This window comes from Scardinius erythrophthalmus, assembly GCF_964197995.2.
Source record: "Scardinius erythrophthalmus genome assembly, chromosome: 7".
NCBI lineage: Eukaryota > Metazoa > Chordata > Actinopteri > Cypriniformes > Leuciscidae > Scardinius > Scardinius erythrophthalmus.
This window is the reverse complement of record NC_138227.1, coordinates 38,837,140-38,857,403: the sequence shown is the minus strand read 5'-3', so window position 1 is coordinate 38,857,403 and position 20,264 is coordinate 38,837,140. Positions and strand designations below refer to the sequence as shown.

General features: G+C 38.9%; 1 protein-coding gene across 1 annotated transcript in view; it reads left to right on the top strand.

The window, feature by feature from the left end:
- Positions 1-20,264, top strand: part of LOC308693268 (cyclin-dependent kinase-like 1) — a gene marked incomplete at both ends in the record, with an annotated part of 54,298 nt that overhangs the window by 28,957 nt on the left and 5,077 nt on the right. The gene's annotated exons all lie outside the window — the stretch shown is intronic.

Sequence of the window (20,264 nt, the reverse complement as noted above, 5' to 3'; positions counted from 1 at the left end):
ACCCTTTAAACCACAAATAATTCGATTCATTAAATGCTGGAAAGTTGCAGGAGCATTACGCAACCCAAAACTCATAACGTTGTACGAGAATAATCCAGACGGTATAATAAAAGCAGAAATTTCTTGAGCTCTTTCAGTTAAAGGCACTTGCCAGTAACCTTTTAGTAAATCAAACTTACTAACAAATTTAGAGTTTCCCACTTGATCAATGCAGTCCTCAATTCGAGGCAAAGGAAATGAATCGGGTTTTGTTACAGCATTTACCTTTCGGTAATCAGTACAAAATCTGAACGATCCATCAGATTTACTCACTAACAATGATGGAGAAGCCCAGCTAGAAAAAGAGGGTTTAGCGATACCATTTTCCAACATATAATCAACTTCATTTTCTAATTGTTGTTTTTTATTCGCAGATACTCGATAATAGCGTTGATGAATTGGAGCCGAATCTCCCACATCAATATCGTGTTCAATAAGACTTGTACGAGATGGAGTATCGGGAAACAGTGTAATATATTCAAAAATCAAATTAATCACATCGGTACGCTGCACCTCTATTAAATGACTAAATCGATTGTGTAAAGAGCTTAACACTTCTGAATTATGTAAACGACCCTGAAGGACACAATCTCCAGGATCAATCTCATCCTGATCCCCGCCTAACAGAATTGAAGTGGTTGACAATTCAGCATCACCACAAGCAAAAGAATCTGTAACCAGAACAGGTTTAATGCCAGAATCAGGTATAACAACGTTGTCTTGATTTACTTTAGCGTCAACAAAATCTTCAGAACCATAGAAAGGCTTTAGCAAATTTACATGACACAACCTCGTCTTCTTTTTTTGAACTGGCGTATTAATCAAATAGTTAAGATCAGAAATTTGACGAGCCACAGTATATGGACCTACAAACGAGCCCCCACATTTGTCACGACCGGCTCGAGGACGTGGCAAATGAAATGGAGGAGATAGTGATTGGTTTGCAGAAATAAAGATTTATTAACATAAATAGAAAAGTATAAGCAAGAAAACATGATCATCTGTAATGTCTGTTAGGTGCATGAATGTAAGGGTATCAATCACAGAAAACAAAATACTAAATCAAATAACAAAACCAGTTTAACCCTAAAACAAAACCAAGCCAACTCAAAATAACGCGGAGAAAGACCTCTCCCTCAACACTAGCCAGCATAAGCTTTTATAGAGGGATGAACAGGTGGACATCATTCCCTTGATGAGTCTCCCAGCCACACCCACCAACCGACCGTAGCAGGGAAGAGTAGAGACTCGTCACAGTGCCCACAATGTTTCTGGGAGTTTAAAATGAATGTTGCAATGGATAACAAATGCTCCCATTACCTTTCAACAGCTCATGGAGCGCTGTATCTCTGTGATCTGATCCGAAAAGACATCGACTAGTGCAGGTCCTTACCCATCTGAAGGAATATGGCTTGAGACTCTCGCCTGAAAATGTTTCATTTTTTCAGACATCAGTGCGATATTTGGGACATATTGTTTCTCAACAGGGTGTGGAAACTGCCCCAGCGAAAATTGAGACCTTTAAAACCTGGCCAAGGCCACATACTCTCAAGGAACTGAAATCGTTCTTGGGATTTGCCGGGTATTATTGGAGGTTCATTCAGGACTTTTTAAAATAGTCAAGCCACTCAACAACCTTACGGCTGGATACTCCCCAATTCGGAAAAGAAGGAGATGTAAAGACGCAAACCGTCATTACTATGATCCAAAAGAAAAGCTGTGAGAGATGGGATGCTTGTGAGACAATCGTGGATAAATTAACAACTGCTCCAGTTTTGGGATATGCTGATCCTAGATTGCCCTATATATTACATACTAACGCCAGCACTACAGGCTAAGGTGCCGCATTCTATGAGGAGCAGGAAGGGCAGTTGAGAGTTCTTGCTTATGCTAGTCGAGGATTAACTAAGAGTGAAGCCAGATATCCTGCCCATAAACTTCTGGCCCTCAAGTGGGCGGTTACCACCAAGTACAGCAACTATTTGTACAGGGATGAATTTACTGCTGTAACTGACAGTAAATCCTTAGCTTACATCCTGACTTCTACCAAATTGAACTCCACTAGTTATAGATGGCTGTCTGGGTTATCAGTGTATAACTTCAAAATCCAAAACCAGGATGCCGATGGGTTGGTCCAGGTGTCCAAACGGTCAGCTGTTGATTGATGTGGAGTCTAAAAAAGAACAGGAGAGAATTAAACAGTTCACTTTGAATCATTTAGCTGAAACTGGCAAAGTTCTGTCTGTGATCCTGCCGGAAGCAGTGAAGGCTGTGTGTAAGAAACATCAGTTTAGCCAATCACATGATGGGTATCGTTCTGTTATGATGACATTAGCAGAGTCCTTGACAATGGATGCAGGTGCAGTACCTCAAGGATTCCAACAAGAATATGACCATAGTTTACCTGTGATCTTTCACCTCTCAGGGGAAGATTTAGCAGACCGGCAACGAGCAGATCCTGAGTTGGAAGAGGTCCTGGAATACCTGGAGTCTGGAGAAAAAAACCTTGGTAGGAAGAACCAATCGCCTAAATGACTATGTGGATGAGTGTGGAATAAATATGTGGATTCAGTGCAAGAAGCCAGGGCGGCGCCGGTACTGCAAGGGGGCCAGGGTGGCGCTGACAGTTCAGGGGGCCAAGGAGACACGGCCTCTACCTACTGCCCCCCCCCCCCCCAAAAAAAAAACAAATTATTGGGTGGAGGCTCTGGTGTGGCGGCGGTCATCTTGGCCGAGGGCTTACGTGTTGTAGCTGATGTGTGCTGCCCACAAAATAGATGTTTAACAAAAAAAAGAAAAGAATAACAAATAAAATCACACAGAATAGATGTGGCCACTACGATCAGCGCTGCATCTTCCAGAGCTGACTCAGGCACGGCGGCCATCTTTTCTGAAGACACAGGCACAGCAGGCATGATGTGAACAGTGTCTGGCTGGGCAGGCTTCACATGAACAACCTCTGGCTGGGCAGGCTTGATGTGAAGAAGCTCGGGCTCAGCAGGCCTGACGTTAAGAAGCTCAGGCTCGGCAGGCATGACGTGAAGAAGCTCAGGCTCGGCAGGACTATTTTAGGCCCTTTACTTTTTAGTTTATAAATGATCTTCCAGACAGTTGCAAAAGGGTTAAGTTCCAAATGTATGCAGATGACATGCAGATGTATTGCAGCTGAGATGCTTTCAAAAGAACTGGATGGTGTATCACAGTGGCTCCAAAATAATCATCTGACCCTGAACTATGATAAGACTTTTGTGCTTTTCAATAAAAAGAAAGATCAATGAAAATTTTAGAATAAAGATTGATGAGAAGGAGATAGATGAGGTACATGAATTTAAATTTCTAGGGGTTACTTTAGATTCTCATCTTAAGTTTGATAGTCATGTAAAGAGACTGTGCAGAACTGTCAAGACAAATTTAAACTGCTTCCGATTAATAAGACAATATATACCCATTAAGGCAGCACAGCAGTTTATGCATTCTATGATATTTTCTCATCTATCGTATTGCATTACTGTTTGGGGTCAGGCCAATCAAACAACAATTACACCCGTTAGGTCATTATATAAACAGGCATTAAAAGTAATGGACCAGAAACCTGTAAGATGGCACCATTGCCTCATTCTAAGGAAGCATAATGTTTTGAGTTTTGACAGTTTTGTAAATTATTCATTTCTAAAACTACTTTTTAAGTGTGTGAACAACCTTGCACCAGAAATATTCTGTCAACTAGCAGTGAAACAAAAGAGCGGAATAAGAACTAGAGGCACAATAAGTGGAAACTGTATAGCCGCAAAATGTAGAACATTTGGTCAGACATCATTTTCAGTAAGAGGCATAAAATTGTGGAACGCCTTACCATCAGAAATTAAAACATTGACAGAACTCAAGGTTTTTAATTCACATTTAAAGCAATGGCTGAAACTGAAACAATTCTGTGAACACTGACTGTACAGGATACAACACAATGCATACAAACATAAAGTTGCATATGTTAGCATGCACAGACATATGCATACTTTTGTGTTTTTGTATTGTTAAATGTGTCTAGACTCTGTTTTATAGTGTTCCCTTTTGAAAGCTACAGTCGATGCTGCGCTGCTCAGCGCATTGGGAACGTCTTTAAACGTGACCAGCTGTGAATATAGTGTCTAAACACGTCAATAGAATTGACCCGGAGGTAATATAGACTCGGTCGGTGACGTCATCGACGCGCAATTGATTCCACTCAGAGAGTCTGGCAGCGTGGAAACTTCTGCCAGGCTTTTCTGCATGGGTATTAAGTAGGCCTACAGTACAAATAGGATACAGAATTCAATTTATTAATCGTCCTCCGCGTTTCAACGGCGTGGTATCCACTTCCATGAGACCGGAAATGGCATATGTACTGTCACAAGAGCTACAATCTCTGCTGAGCAAAGAGGCCATAGAACATGTTCCTCTTCCAGAGAGAGAGTCAGGCTATTACAGCAGATACTTCCTGGTCCCCAAGAAGGATGGGGGGTTGCGTCCAATCTTCGAGGCTTAAAACTTACAGTTCAAGCGCTCAAGTTCAAGATGTTAACTGCCTGCCTGCCTATTGCTCTTGCCTATGAGGCGCGCGGCCAAGCTTCGCCAACGGGTCTAAGGGCTCACTCCACCAGAGGGGTCGCCTCGTCTGCTGCCTTGGCAAGAGGTGCCCCCTTGCAGTTTGTTTGTGATGCGGCAGGCTGGTCCTCTCTGCACACATTCATAAGATTTTATAGTTTGGATGTTCATGCCACTCCGGGCTTATACGTCCTTGAGTCGACATCGCAGACTAATGTCTAGGGCTTTCTTGCGTTCTTGTGAGCACACCTACACAACCGTAAGGAGTCCAGACACCTTCAAGCACGGCGGCGTGGGCATTCTCGTTCCCAATGCGCTAAGCAGTGCAGCATCGACTGTAGCTTTCGAAAGGGAACGTTTCCGGTTATTTGACTGTAACCTTGTTCCCTGAGAAAGCTGAACGAGATGCTGCTCTGCATTGCCGTGCTGATGATGTCCCAGGACTGCTCTTCAAACAAAATATCTGACGATGCACCTGTGGCTCATCTATTTATAGCCTCGTGCACGCCGATGACGTCACCGACCGAGTCTATATTACCTCCGGGTCAATTCTATTGACATGTTTACACACTATATTCACAGCTGGTCACGTTTAAAGACGTTCCCAATGCGCTAAGCTGCGCAGCATCTCGTTCCGCTTTCTCAGGGAACAAGGTTACAGTCAAGTAAGCGGAAACGATTTCTACATCCATTTAAGCCCATATCTTATTTCATGTATGGGATGTATTTATTGTATTTATTTTAATAGTTATACATTTTTAATTCAATACTCTGTAATTTCTGTTTTAATTTTACAAGCCTGACCAGGGACAGGGGTTGCAAATTAGTCATGGCTATAAACCTGTATGCATGGCATCTACTTTGTATTCTTTATAAAGCAATGTTCTATGCATTTGTCCCTGTCAAATAAACATTAAATAAATAAATAAAAGACTAACATGAAGAAGCTCAGGCTCAGCAGCAACCATGACAGGATGAGGCTCTGGCGTGACTGCGCTAGCGAGCGGTGTGAGCACTGGAGTTGCCAACATTAGAGTGGACATGACGTGAAGTGGCTCCCGAGTGTTCCCGAGTCTGAGTCCTGAGTCTGAGTCTGCGTTTGTATTTGTGAAGTTTTGAGTTTATTTAATAAAAGATTGCTGCACATGGATCCTGCCTCCTCCTCTGCTTCAACCAAAACGTAACACTAACATTAGCGTAGATGCCATTCTTCTTATGATGTAACGAGTACATCAGGTGTTATAGGAAGTGTCCCCGGTTCCGGGTGACCTAATTAATGCAGCCTAATAATTATTTAACTGATTTGAATAATAGAAATGTTTAATGTTCTATATGAATGCCAGGTAAAAGAGATGCGTTTTTAGTCTAGATTTAAACTGACAGAGTGTGTCTGCGTCCTGGACAGTGTTAGGAAGACTGTTCCGGAGTTTAGGTGCTAAATAGGAAAATGATCTACCACCTGCAGTTGATTTTGATATTCAAGGTATTATCAACTGGCCAGAATTTTGCGATCGCAGTAGAAGTGAAGGACTATAATGCGATAAGAGTTCGCTCAAAGTACTGGGAAGCTAAACCATTTAGTGCTTTGTAAGTAGTCAGCAAAAATTTTAAATTTATATGATGTTTAATAGGGAGCCAATGCAGTGTTGACAGAACGTGGCTAATACGGTCATACTTTCTGGTTCTAGTGAGAACTCTAGCTGTTGCGTTTTGGACCAACTGGACTTTGTTTATTAAGCATGCAGGGTAACCACCCAATAGAGCATTATAATAATCTAGCCTTGAGGTCATGAACACATGAACTAACTGTTCCACATTTTTCATTGAAATCATATGCCGTAATTTAGATATATTTTTAAGATGGAAGAATGTGATTTTACAGATGCTGGAAACGTGGCTTTCAAATGAAAGATTGGTATCAATGAGCACACCCAGGTTCCTAACTGACAACAAAGACTTGACAGAGCAGCCATCAATTGTTAGACAGTATTCTGGGTTAATACATGCAGAGGTTTTTGGCCCAATAATTACAAACTCTGTTTTTTCAGAATTAAGTAGTAGGAAATTTCTAATCATCCAAATTTTTATATCAGCTATGCATTCCGTTAATTTTGTGAATTGGTCAAGTCAAGTCAACTTTATTTATATAGCGCTTTTCACAATACAGATTGTATCAAAGCAGCTTCACAGTGTTAAATAAAATAGTACATCAGTGTTTGTTTCTAGTGTAAAACGTCCACGTTTGGTAATGCTGATCAATAGTATTGTTGATTGATTAATTAAATTAAGTATCCCCAACTGAGCAAGCCAAAGGCAACAGTGGCAAGGAACCGAAAAACTCCATCAGGTGACCTAATGGAGAAAAAAAAACCTTGGGAGAACCCAGGCTCAGTCGGGGGCCAGTTCTCCTCTGGCGTTTATGAACTAGAGACCGGATTTAACTGTAAGATTAAAAATATTATATAAATGCCTGGCTGAAGAGATGCGTCTTTAATCTAGTTTTAAACTGGGAGAGCGAGTCTGAGCAACGAACAGTATCAGGAAGGCTATTCCAGAGTTTTGGAGCTAAATGTGAAAATGATCTCCCTCCTTTGGTTGATCTGGATACCCTAGGTATGACCAAAAGCCTCGAATTTAGTGATCTTAAAGAGCGCGATGGATTATAGGGCGATAGAAGATCCGTTAAATAAACTGGAGCTAAGGCGTTTAGTCAAGTCAAGTCAAATTGGTACGTTTCGTCGGGGCACGAAGAAATATAGAGCTGAGTATCATCAGCATAAAGGCCCTTTCACACCGGATGCGTAACGAAAAAGCGAAACGAAAAAGCGAATAGTTCATGTGCGAATAGTTCGCATCAAAACCATTCACATCAGCCGCGACGCGAATTTGCGACGTCTGTGACGTTCAGAGAGCTTCAACATTCCAAAACTTTCCCGCGAATCGCGCCGACAGCTAAGAAAACATGCACACTTCATCATCATCATCATCATCCAGTCATAGTCATAGCAGTGAAGACGAGTTCAGAGTTTAAATTTTCATTTTATTTAAAAGACAGAAAAGAAGGTTTTGGATGCACCCAATCTTACAGAACAGAGAGTCTGAAGGGGAGTATGCTTATGTGCACAGTTTTTTTGCGTCTTCAACTAAACACAGTGCGTTTTGTAATGTAACTACACATTACATGTAGGCTAACACACGAAGTAAGTAAGTTAAAAACCATTCGACTAGAAACTGTAGATATCACACAAAGAATAGTATAGTACTAAAAGCAGCCCTAAATAGTCTCACTACATTTTGTTACGTGTTCAAAGCAAACACGGTCTCTGTCTCTATATCTTTGACGATAATAATGTTAGCTTTCTATCCAAAATGTAGTTTGGCCTGCTAGCCTACACAGCACAGGACTATACAACGACTAAAACTATCACACAACATACTCACAGTCAAGATAACCGAGTTGGTTGGCAATGCTACGCCACACATTGTCTTTCAAATCGTTGTCCTTGTAGTGTGTGATTGGCTGAAGCCTATTCTGTCGCCGCAAAAGTAAAAAAAAAATCGACACTGAAGCGGAAAAAATAAAAGTCGTTTTTTCGCCGCAGCACATTCGCGTTTGGTGTGAAAGCACTCATTACACAAACAGCTGATCAAAAAATAAACCCATCGCGCGAATTATTCGTGCGGCAAAATCGCGTATAGTGTGAAAGGGCCTTAACAGTGAAAACTAATTCCATGCATCCTAATGGTATCTCCCAAGGGTAGCATGTACAGGGTGAACAGCAACGGTCCTAGAACTGAGCCTTGTGGTACACCATACTGAACTTTTGATCGATATGACATCTCTTCATTTACTGCTACAAACTGATATCGGTCAGATAAGTAGTCAGATAAGTATGATTTAAACTATGCTAGTGCAATTACACTAATGCCAACATAATTTTCGAGTCTGTTCAAAAGAATGTTGTGGTTGATGGTATCAAATGCAGCACTAAGATCCAGTAACACTAATAGAGAGATACAACCACGATCAGATGATAAGAGCAAACCATTTGTGACTGTAGTGAGAGCTGTCTCAGTACCATGATATGGTCTAAATCCTGACTGGAAATTCTCACAGATACCGTTTCTTTCTAAAAAGGAACATAGTTGTGAGGATACTGCCTATTCTATTAATTTTGACAGAAAAGGTAGATTCGAGATCAGACTGTAATTGACTAATTCTCTTGGATCAAGTTGCGTTTTTTTTTTAATAAGAGGTTTAATAATTGCCTGCTTAAAAGTTTTCTAGTGACAGATTAATTAATGATATTAAAAAGAGGATCTATGACCTCTGGAAGCATCTCTTTCAATAGCTTATAGGGTCTAACATACATGTTGTTGATTTAGATGATTTAACGAGTTTAGACAATTCTTCCTCTCCTATAGCAATGAATGAATTACATTTTTCCTCAAGGAGACTACAATGCACTGTCTGATGTGATACTGTAGTAGACGGTTGCATAGTTAGAATTTTCTCTCTAATATTATCAATCTTGTAAGTAAAGAAGTTCATAAAGTCATTACTGCTGTGCTGCTTGGAAATTATTTTTCGTTAATTTAGCCACTGTTTCGAATAAATACCTAGGGTTGTGTTTGTTTTCTTCTAAAAGTGTTGAAAAATAAGCAGATATAGCAGTTTTTAAGGCCTTTCTGTACGCAATCATGCTCTCTCTCCACGAAATGCGAAAAATGTATATTTTCTGTTTTCTTCCAGCTATGCTCAATTTTCTGGCTGCTCTCATTAGGGCCCAAGTGTGCTCATTGTACCACGGCGTTGGACTATTTCCTTTAATCTTCTTTAAGCGCAATGGAGCAACTGTGTCTAAAGTGCTGGAAAACTGAGAGTCAATCATTTCTGTTGCAACATCAAGTTCTTCTAAGCTATCTGGAATGCTGACAAGATGAACCTGATCAGGATAAGCAATCTTTAGTGGCAGAAGTGATAGTTCTACCATATTTATAACGCAGAGTCAGCTTTGGCTAAATTAAGTATTATGAGATTAAATAATGATATGAGATGTCATCGCTCTGCTGCAGAATTTCAACGGCATCAACATTGATTCCATGTGACAATATTAGATCTAAAGTATGATTACGACAATGAGTTGGTCCTGACATGTGTTGTCTAACTAGTTTGTGTCTCTAGTTCTGAAATCTTCTCCGTTAGTCTGACTATCTCCCTGCATTTATCACATGTAAAGAGCCCTTGGCGCTGTCAGAGAAGGCTCATGTGACATATACATGTGACATGAAGTGCAAGTGACAATAATAGGAGAAGACATGACTCGCCGTGTTTGTTGATTGATCCTACTCACCACAGTTGTTTGATGGACTCGAAAAGGCGCGAATGCGCGCGAAAAAAAGACCGCAAACACGGATGCCAGATTAACAGGCTAGAGGAAGGCCTGCGCGTTTTGCGAGCGATAGTGACTTAGATTAAAGCTAGCGAAGTCAGATCAATGTGACAGACAAAATTATATAATATCAGATATCTGGTTGATGAGTAGGCCTATGATATATTTAGCGATATAAACAACAAGGAATGATAGTACATAGAGATTCAAAACGGAAAGCTATACGGAGCTTACAAATGCAAACCACATGGCAGCAAGGCAGACCGGGATGTATGTATGTATATTCAAGATATTCAAGTTCTGTGATTAATTTACTTTCATGAGTTAAAAGCTTTATTTTATGTTTTTACAATGAAGAAATTGATGATTATTTTGTGACCTTGTCTGTTCAAGGTCAGTTATTTTTTTTTTTCTGTCCCTTTCCAAGTTTTATTGATGCCCTTTGCCTGATGTTACGATGTTCTGGTGCCTGTAGTCTTGATTTGTCCTGGCCTTCCAGTGATTCTGAGGAGGGTTTGGACTTACAAGCCCCCTTGAGTCTGTTCTCGGATTTTCTGTTTGAGGAAACTCATTCTGAACTCTGCGAATGGTTGGAAGTTGAATAACTGGGTTTTCTTTTTCTTTTTTTATGGGATGGGAAAAAATTCCTCATCCTCAGATAAAGGACACGTAATTATTTTGCTAGACTATTCAAAGAACTGTGTTTTTCTTGAAAGACTGATCAATTTGAATTTTGATTGAATTTCATGATTGCTTACCAAAGACACAAGTGTGTATATCTAACCTCAATATAGTTAACTGAACACTGCTGCAATGTAGTGAGTTGAACTTACCTTGTTGAAACCCAAATAAAAAAAGGGTTGAGACCTAAAGAAACAAAAGAAACAACTGCTAGATTTAAGAAATTACATTCTTGTTGGTAAAAATAGATTTTATTTTATTTTTATTTTGTCAGTTAAATTATCAATTAATGTAACACCTGTTGAGTGTTATATTACAAATACACGTTGTGTGTTCAAACTAATTTTCTTTGAGTCTGTTTACTGTTGTTGTGGCATCTTTCTCTGCAGCGAATCTATTCTTCTGAGACGCTGGTCCACAGATTGGCATTATAACATTTAGGCAAGTTACTGACCAAATATTATGCACTACAAAACATTTAATGATATTTTGGAATTTTTGGAATATATTAAACTCATGGATCAAATAAAAATGAATGTGAACTGCAAGTCAACCTATTGAACCATTTACATAGATTTTAACCTGAGTCCTAAAAGGATTTCTTATCCTGTGCCTCCCTCTGGTGGTCAACATTAGTATTTTAGCCTTCATCTCTGTCATTACCATTGTTATAAATGGATGATAGATGGCTTTTAGAAATTGCTGTAAGCAATTGCCCTAGCATCAGAAATTCAGGAAAGTTGGCATTTTTTCAAGATCTGTGAAGTTTGGACATTGAGTTCATAAGAAGTAGGCCATTTAGTAATTATGGGTAACACCCACAAAAAATGCCATCCTATATCTCCACAACAATTAAATAAATCCCCAAAAAAATGTAAACTTTTTCTCAGGGGCATCTTGGGATATGAATTACTAGTCAGCCTAGGTCGAGTTAAGATTAGGATTTTTCAAAATGTTGGTGAAGTTTTCATTTGGAAATGTATACACATATGACCAAATGATTCAGTGTTACTGAAAGAAACAAAAGAGAGATGAATTTTGATTTTAACCATTTTAGTTTCAGGGTTATTACAAAAATGGTGTTTAGGTGTAAATTAATCACTTAACTGCTAATCATTTAAACCACTGGGAGGCCACCGACAGTTGTCATTGACAGTATTTTTCCACAATTAAGTTTTAATAGTATTTTCTTGCCATGACCTTGGGGGCGGGAACATTACTAGGGGGCTAGCGCACTTACTAGACCGTCTCATTCTATCGTTCAATGCTGAGGAGGATTCTAGCCTACAAGTCTCAGAAGGACTGGGCTAAGATGGATACAGCCTCAGGATGCAGCCTTCCGTTTGAGAAGCACCCCCCATCAAATGCGGAAGTGAAAACACAGGGAGGCAGCGCTGGTAGCTACTAATATGCGCACTATATCACATAATTCAGTGGGGAAATGAATAATGATAATTAATCAAATCATAACATCGCCGTAGATGTTAGCCCTAGAGATCGCATCCACTACCACATTGTCTTTACCACGGATGTGCTGGAGGTTAAAGTTGTATTCCTGGGCAATTAGGGCCCAGGCATCAAATATTGGTTAGAGTCAGTCAGACATGTAAGAGAGAAAGATCAGGGGTTCTGGTGAGTGTAAATATCAATAGGCATAAAGTTGCAGATAGGTTGGCAGGACCACTCCAGCACTGGCATTTACCTGAAGCTTGAAAGGCAAAGTGAATGGACCTTAAAACATTGGTGAAAGGTCAGTAAGAGAGAAATTCAAGCGTAGCAGCAACTTTAGCCTCAACTGGCTTAACACAAACCTGGCCAACTCGTCTCCCAGGTGCGTTACCATAGCCTTACTTACCTCACACATGGCAAGATTCAAGGTAAGGGAGGCTCTAGCCAAGCGACTGAATACTAACTTCATGACCTTTTCATGGTCCCAGGTTTTTGAATAGATGACAAGTATGCATCGCAATTCAGCACTCCTGTCAAGATGATTTAATTAAATAAGTATATAGTCTGTTTGCCCTGCATGTTTCAAAGCAAAGTGCACACTTTGCTCACACGATCAGCTCGTGATCCAATGTTTTCCTTGTTTCAGAATGGCTCAGTCCACAGTGAATGAATGCAGAGAAGTTGAGTTTAGAAGAATGAGTTTAGTTAAAGGGTGCTCCGATCAGGATTTTTGGGGCCGATTACGAGCAGTATTGGCCAATACCGATCACCGATACCAATCACTGAAATAAATATTAGGCCAACTATTCTTAACAACAGCAATGTACAGTATTTTGAAGTATTAGAAAATGAAGAGATGAGAAAGTATCATGAATTGACAATTCATTATTTATTGTCAAGCAATATGTGCAACATATACCATTCCCTCTCTTGAAATAAATTATTTAAGTTTACTGATTATAACTGAATTCAACCAACCTGAAAAACAAGGTTTAACTGAAGCATAACTGTCAGTAGATAAAACCTGATTAGGCATAGGTAAAATTACTTGTTTGATATAATCTTTTTTTGCTTTATATGACTTTTCCACCTTGATGTAAATACACTCAAAAAATAATTCCTAACATTTATTTAATGAGAAAACATTTCTGTACACAGCTTATTTTTATTTTATTTTCAAATTTAAGCAAATTAGTTAAACTAGCATTGTTTTTTATCATTACATGCATAATGCACAGGCGTAATGCACATCCTAAGCACGGGCGCTTACTCTTCAGCACAAAGGTAAATACAAAATTCAGTAACAGAAACAACTCTAAGTTTCCAACATAACTGAACATTAACATAAACTACCAACATATTTCCCTTCACTGAAAAACACATAAAATAACACTTAATATCTAAATTTACTCCCCTAATTCAGTCCCTTGCAAAGCATGCTGGGAACAACAGATTCACTGCCCAGGGCTGCATTTAGCATCGTAAACCTAAGTAGATTGTAGATTGGCAGCAATTGTTCTACGATCAATTTAGGCTTACGGTGCTTTAGGGAAACGTAGCCCTTGGCAGTGGATCTGTAGTTTCTAGCATGCTTTGACACAAATATTTATTTTGATCTTAATGCAGCATCAATCCATATGTAAATAGCCTACTGTACGTAAGGGGGGGGGGGGATATTTTGATGAATACAGTTTGCCTTTTTTAGCACTATTTTAAACTTTTCTTGGGTTGATTTCAATATTCCCTTGCATTCATTAAAGGGATACTTCACCGTTTTTTCATATTAAACTATGTTATTCCCTTAACTAAGACGAGTTGATACATACCTCTCTCGCTCAGTGCGTGCAATCATTCGCTCTGGCGCGCGGCGACACTTTGATAGCACTTAGCTTAGCCCAGTTCATTCATTAGGGTCCAAACAGAGATGAAGTTAGAAGCGACCAAACACCTCCACGTTTTCCCTGTTTAAACACAGTTACACGAGTAGTTACACGACCAAGTATGGTGACACAAAATAAAAAGTGGTGCTTATATATGTAACTATAATGTATGGCGGAATAGCACTTGGGAGCACTTCGACTCGGCGCAGTAAAAAGTCACGTTGGTTCTAATGACAGAAGTGAGAGGGAGAGGGGCATAGACAGTATATAAACTGGACACAGCGACCCCATAGGTTTCAACGGAGAAAAGTGAAGCAAATTAGAAGCACTCACTTCCTGATGGCTGAGCGTACTGCGCAGACTCAAACTGAGCTTGACGACGTGGATGTGACGTGAGCAGCCTGTCTGAGAGTTGTAAGTCTTCTAGTAGCTGTGCCAAGCGAAATCTGAATCATTCCCTTACGAATCTTGCAGAAACGGAGAGCGTGAGTAGGAGCTGTCCATGAGCTAGGAGCAGGAGCAACTTTATGACTCTCTATGGGCTTCTCCCTGGACTTTATCGGACTTTATGCCTCCACGTCCCCCGACTGACTGCGAGCTTCTCCTCCTGTCTATACGGTAATTTCCAGAGAGTCGCGTGGTTATGACGCAATCGTTAGCCTACTTTTACAAAAACTGTTTCTACAGGGCCATAACGTAAGATACAAGGTAATGGAGCCTTTTATACATTGTCATGTTTCTTTAGAAATAAACAATGGACAAATGGAGTCTTTAAATGCCTCAGATGTAAAGTTATTTGCTGTCAAAGTGACGCCAAAATGAATGGGAGTCAATGGAATGCTAACAGCAGGTGATGGCTTGTTAGCCAATGGCGGCTCCCTGGGGTGGTACGAATCCAAGCGCTGGATTGACCCCCTGGAGAGGGGGAGAGGACTTTTCAGGAGTGACTTTTTACTGCACTTTTACTGAGTCGAAGTGCTCCCGAGTCCCAAGTGCTATCCCGCCATATATTATAGTTATCCTTTTTACCCGCTTAGAAAAGCGCCACGTTTTATTTTCACCATACTTGGTCGTGTAACTACTCGTGTAACTGTATTTAAATAAGGAAAACGTGGAGGTGTTTGGTCGCTTCTAACTTCATCTCTGTTTGGACCCTAATGAATAAACTGAGCTAAGCTATACTATCAAAGTGTCGCCGCACGCCAGAGCGATTGAGTGCACGAACTGAGCGAGAGAGGTACAGTATGTATCAACTCGTCTTAGTTAAGGGAATAACATAGTTTAATATGAAAAATCGGTGAAGTATCCCTTTAATATTTACTATTGTGTGCTTATACGGGTATCATTGAAATATATTAGGATGTAAGTTTTTAGCTCTTTTAAATTTCACATTTAAAAAATCTAGAATTTGATCGTCTAAATATTTAATCAAATGCAAAACCTAAAAATAAGTAAACAGTTACGAGCAACTAGACAAGTAGATACATTATATTATATTTATATATATATATATATATATATATATATATATATATATATATATATATATATGTGTGTGTGTGTGTGTGTGTGTGTGTGTGTGTGTGTGTGTGTGTGTGTGTGTGTATATTTATTAAAGAGCCATACAGGCTCCTAGTGGGCAAACAATGACATTACAATTGAAAATTATAATTTTTCCGACCACAAATTGACTCTTTGCATTGGAATTTAAGATCCTTTTTTCAATTTTAACCTTAAATATTACACAATATAAATATTTGGGGGAAATAATATTTTAAGTGGTCATTAATGGACCATAATTATTGCACAAAGATCTCCTCAAAATATTTAATAAATATTATTGAACTAAAATATAGAACTTTTATTTAATTAATAAAAATAGTTAAGGTGTATGGTCACATTTGATCACCAAGGAGTAAGTTAGGAATACTTGTGGGTTAAATACAAAAACAACATTAACATTAATGTTAACATTAATGTTACCTCTCCATCACTCTCCTGAATAAAATTATATTGTAAATGTTGTCTATGTAATAATCAATGCACAGATTAATGTTTACCAAAAATTGCTGCAAATACCTGTATAGTAAAGCTGTTGTCAATCCTGCTTAAAGCCATTCAAATGTATTGACAGCTCTGCTTTGTTTGGAACTATTGAGAGCTTTATGCTTTACCAAGTATTGAGGTCTCTGTATTCAGATGTATTTTTTATATATATGGTATTTACATGTTATTTATTGTACTATTTACTTCGTTGTTGGTAACCCTTCCTTTTACAGTCCCCTAATTACTAGGTATTTACCTGGTAAATATATGGTAAGTTATAGTTGGTTATTGGTAATTACCACAGGTAACAAGTATGTAAATGCAGAGAAACTACAAACTAATTACTAGGTATTTACCTGGTAAATATATGGTAAGTTTTAGTTGGTTATTGGTAACTACCACAGGTAACAAGTATGTAAATGCAGAGAAACTACTAAGTATTTACCTGGTAAGCAAATGGTAAATTATAGTATTTTAGTGTGTAATTACTTAAGGTGATTAGTATGCAATTACAGAGAAACTACCAGGGAAAAAAACACCACTGTTAAATATCAACTCAACAAAGTACTGTGTACTTGTTACCTGTTTAGGTTGGTAATAACTCCGATTTAATTGTGTACTGCCTCAGAATGTAGGCAGACTATTTTTAGAAACACCTCCAGTATTACCCATCAATTCAAGTTAGGTTTGTAGTTATCCTAGGGTTATGTTGGTAACAGTCCATGTTTATTTATTACTATCTTGAAATTAAGACGTAGTTTCCAATAAATTACCTTGTCTTATAAATTACCTTGTTGTTCATTGCTACACCTATTTATAGAGGGTTTATCAAATAATTTACCTTACACTTACCTGGTAACTACCCCGCAGGAACAGTTTTCCCTAATGTCATGGCAGATCTTAAATACTGGGTATGTCCTTGCAGATGTTTTTACAATTTACTCAGTAAGTAAAGTGCAACTGTACTGTAAAATGAAGCCTTGTTTATTTCCATGGTATTACCGGAATTGTACCATATAACTTGATCATTCCCTTTTCCATATAGTCACAATTTTTTACCTCATACAGAACCAGTCAAAAGTTTGGAAACATTACTATTTTTAATGTTTTTGAAAGAAGTCTCTTATGCTCATCAAGCCTGCAGTGAAAAAAAAAAACAAAAAAAAAACAGTAATATTATGAAATATTATTACAATTTAATAAATAAACTGTGTTTTTTTACCTGGTAGTTTCTCTGTAATTGCATACTAATTACCTTAAGTAATTACACACTAAAATACTATAATTTACCATATGCTTACCAGGTAAATACTTAGTAGTTAGTTTGTAGTTTCTCTGCATTTACATACTTGTTACCTGTGGTAATTACCAATAACCAACTATAACTTACCATATATTTACCAGGTAAATACCTAGTAATTAGGGGACTGTAAAAGGAAGGGTTACCATGAAGGGAATTGTTTTTCAAACGAGTCATAAGCCGTTTCGTTGTGACGTCAAGATGAAACATTAGCATATTGCCCGCCCACTTATTGCGCACACACCAGGGAAAACTTGAACCCCCTCAAACCGCCAGCTGATTCCTGTGGATGCTGGATAGCATCATGTCGAGAAGATGCTGTGCTCTACAATGTGAAGGTTAAGCCAGTTTTTTACTCAAGTTGATATCTCTTAACGACTACGCCACCTTGGGAATTTCACCCAAGGAATCTAAAGCGCCTTCTAAAGGTACGCACAGGTTCTAATCACCAGTTGAGTCAGAGACAAACATAATCGTACAAAAATATTTTATTGACAGTTAGAAGAGGCATAGACAATTTAAAAGAGGCATTGACAGACAGCCACACTCATCTCATTTGGGAAGTTCAATTATTACTGGCAAAGGAACTTACTTACCAACAGGGGCAGTCGCAGATAGAATATCACCATTAAATAATGAAAATCCCTCAAATCACAGTGCACACACACCGACTAATGTCAGTGAAGAGCATGACACACAGTGAAGGATGCCACCACCCAAAGAAGGTCACTCGTCTGCCCCCGGGTGCCCAGATCCTGCCAACAACAAGAGAGAAATGGACATTAAGATAAAGTAGAGATATGCAAAAGTAAAACAATAATTTGACAATACAAAATCTAAATTAACTGTAGTTCTAGGCAGGAACCAACTACTCGGTCCCACCCGGGTCTGTAAGTAAGCTTTATTTATATAGCACCTTTCACAGACAGAAAGCCACAAAGTGCTTCACAACAGAAATTTACATCATAATATACACATAATATAAAAAGGCCAAGACAATACAAGATCATATCAACCCAAAAGTAGCTAATTAGAAGCCTGAACAAATAGATTAGTCTTTAGTTTGCACTTGAAGGTATCAACAGAGTCAATAGAGCACAAAGAGGGCGGAAGATCATTCCAAAGCTAGTTCTAGGAAGGAACCAACTACTCGGTCCCACCCGGGTCTGTAAGTAAGCTTTATTTATATAGCACCTTTCACAGACAGAAAGCCACAAAGTGCTTCACAACAGAAATTTACATCATAATATACACATAATATAAAAAGGCCAAGACAATACAAGATCATATCAACCCAAAAGTAGCTAATTAGAGGCCTGAACAAATAGATTAGTCTTTAGTTTGCACTTGAAGGTATCAACAGAGTCAATAGAGCAGAGGGCGGAAGATCATTCCAAAGCCTAGAAGCAACAGCCTGAAAGGATCGGTCACCTGTAGTACGAAAACGAGTGCGTGGAACCTTCAGCATATTCTGAAGACACAAAAGCATGAATGATAAGCTCCAAATCATTTTCGTGAGACCATATTTCTAAGTTTAGATATTTTCCTTAATTGATCCAGAAAATGACACACACCTGCGACTGGCAGCCCGTGCTCTTATACACCCATGGTCCCAGTCCATTGGCCAAACCTCAAATTACAAAATTAGGAGGGGTAGTAGCCCATCCTGCCACAAGTCGTTAAAATTCATCTTTACCATGATACCACAGTCAATGCAGGATTCACAAACCGCTTCCTCTTGAAAGATACTTCAAAATACTTTGTTTTGAGTTTTATGTTGTGTAGGTCTCCTGCTAACTGGTTAACTCACATTATTACTGTCTTACTGAAATACTGCTGCTAATCAGTTGTGGGCCACTATTACCTAAAACTGTGTCTATTAATGCAGATTGTCTGTCGTTCTCACTACTTTGAGGAAAGTACATGGAGCAAGATTTGTTTTACCAACATTTATGTTACATCAGTCATTCATGCTAGAGCTCCACTAATGTATGCACTGTTATTGACACTGTTAGTTTCCACATGTTCACTGCAATACATTAGAAACATGCTCAGTAAATAAATAAGTAACTTACAAGTAAAATGATCGGCTTGTTGATGGACATGCTTTGTTAATGCTGATGGTGAGGAATTACAGTTGCAACATCTCATAATGTACCTCAAACTGAGTAGTGTATTACTGAGAAATGTCCTGCTCGAGTCTTCCTTGCGATGGAGGTTCGGGTTGAATAACTAGTTCTTCCAGTGTTTCATCATCGGACTCGCGCTAGGATTGATATAGTAAAATCGACGTCATTGTTCGTTACTGTGTTTAGTTTACGGTGTAGGAAGCCTCAGGACAATCAGAGCTGATGTTATTATGGCAATGGGTGTTTTTGTTTTCGTCACGCGCTGTATGTGGTAAACCTTAAATTTAGAGAGATTGATTCATCTGACGAGTCGTTTGAGAATCATTGAAAATGTGGTGATGTGCAAATGTATATTATGAGAAAATGAAAATGTTTTTTTTTTTTTACCTTTGATGCATGTAAAACTGTTATAGGAGACTCCAAAACAGCATTAGAGACTTTAAAATGGCATAATAGGGGCACTTTAACTTATCCATATGTGAAATTTACTTTAAGAATATGCGTGCAAAAACTTGACAAAGGAAAATTAAGTAAATTGTACTTATTGTTTTTGGATGAGGTGAGGTTTGAGGTTTTTTGCTCCAGGGCACTGAGGCCCTTGAGCAAGGCACCTAACCACAATCGCTCCCCGGGCGCCACAGCATAATGGCTGCCCACTGCTGCAGGTGTGTCATGGTTTGCAGTGTGTATGTTCATTACTCACTACTCTGTGTGTGCACTAATTTGGATGGGTTAAATGCAGAGGACAAATTCTGAGTATGGGTTA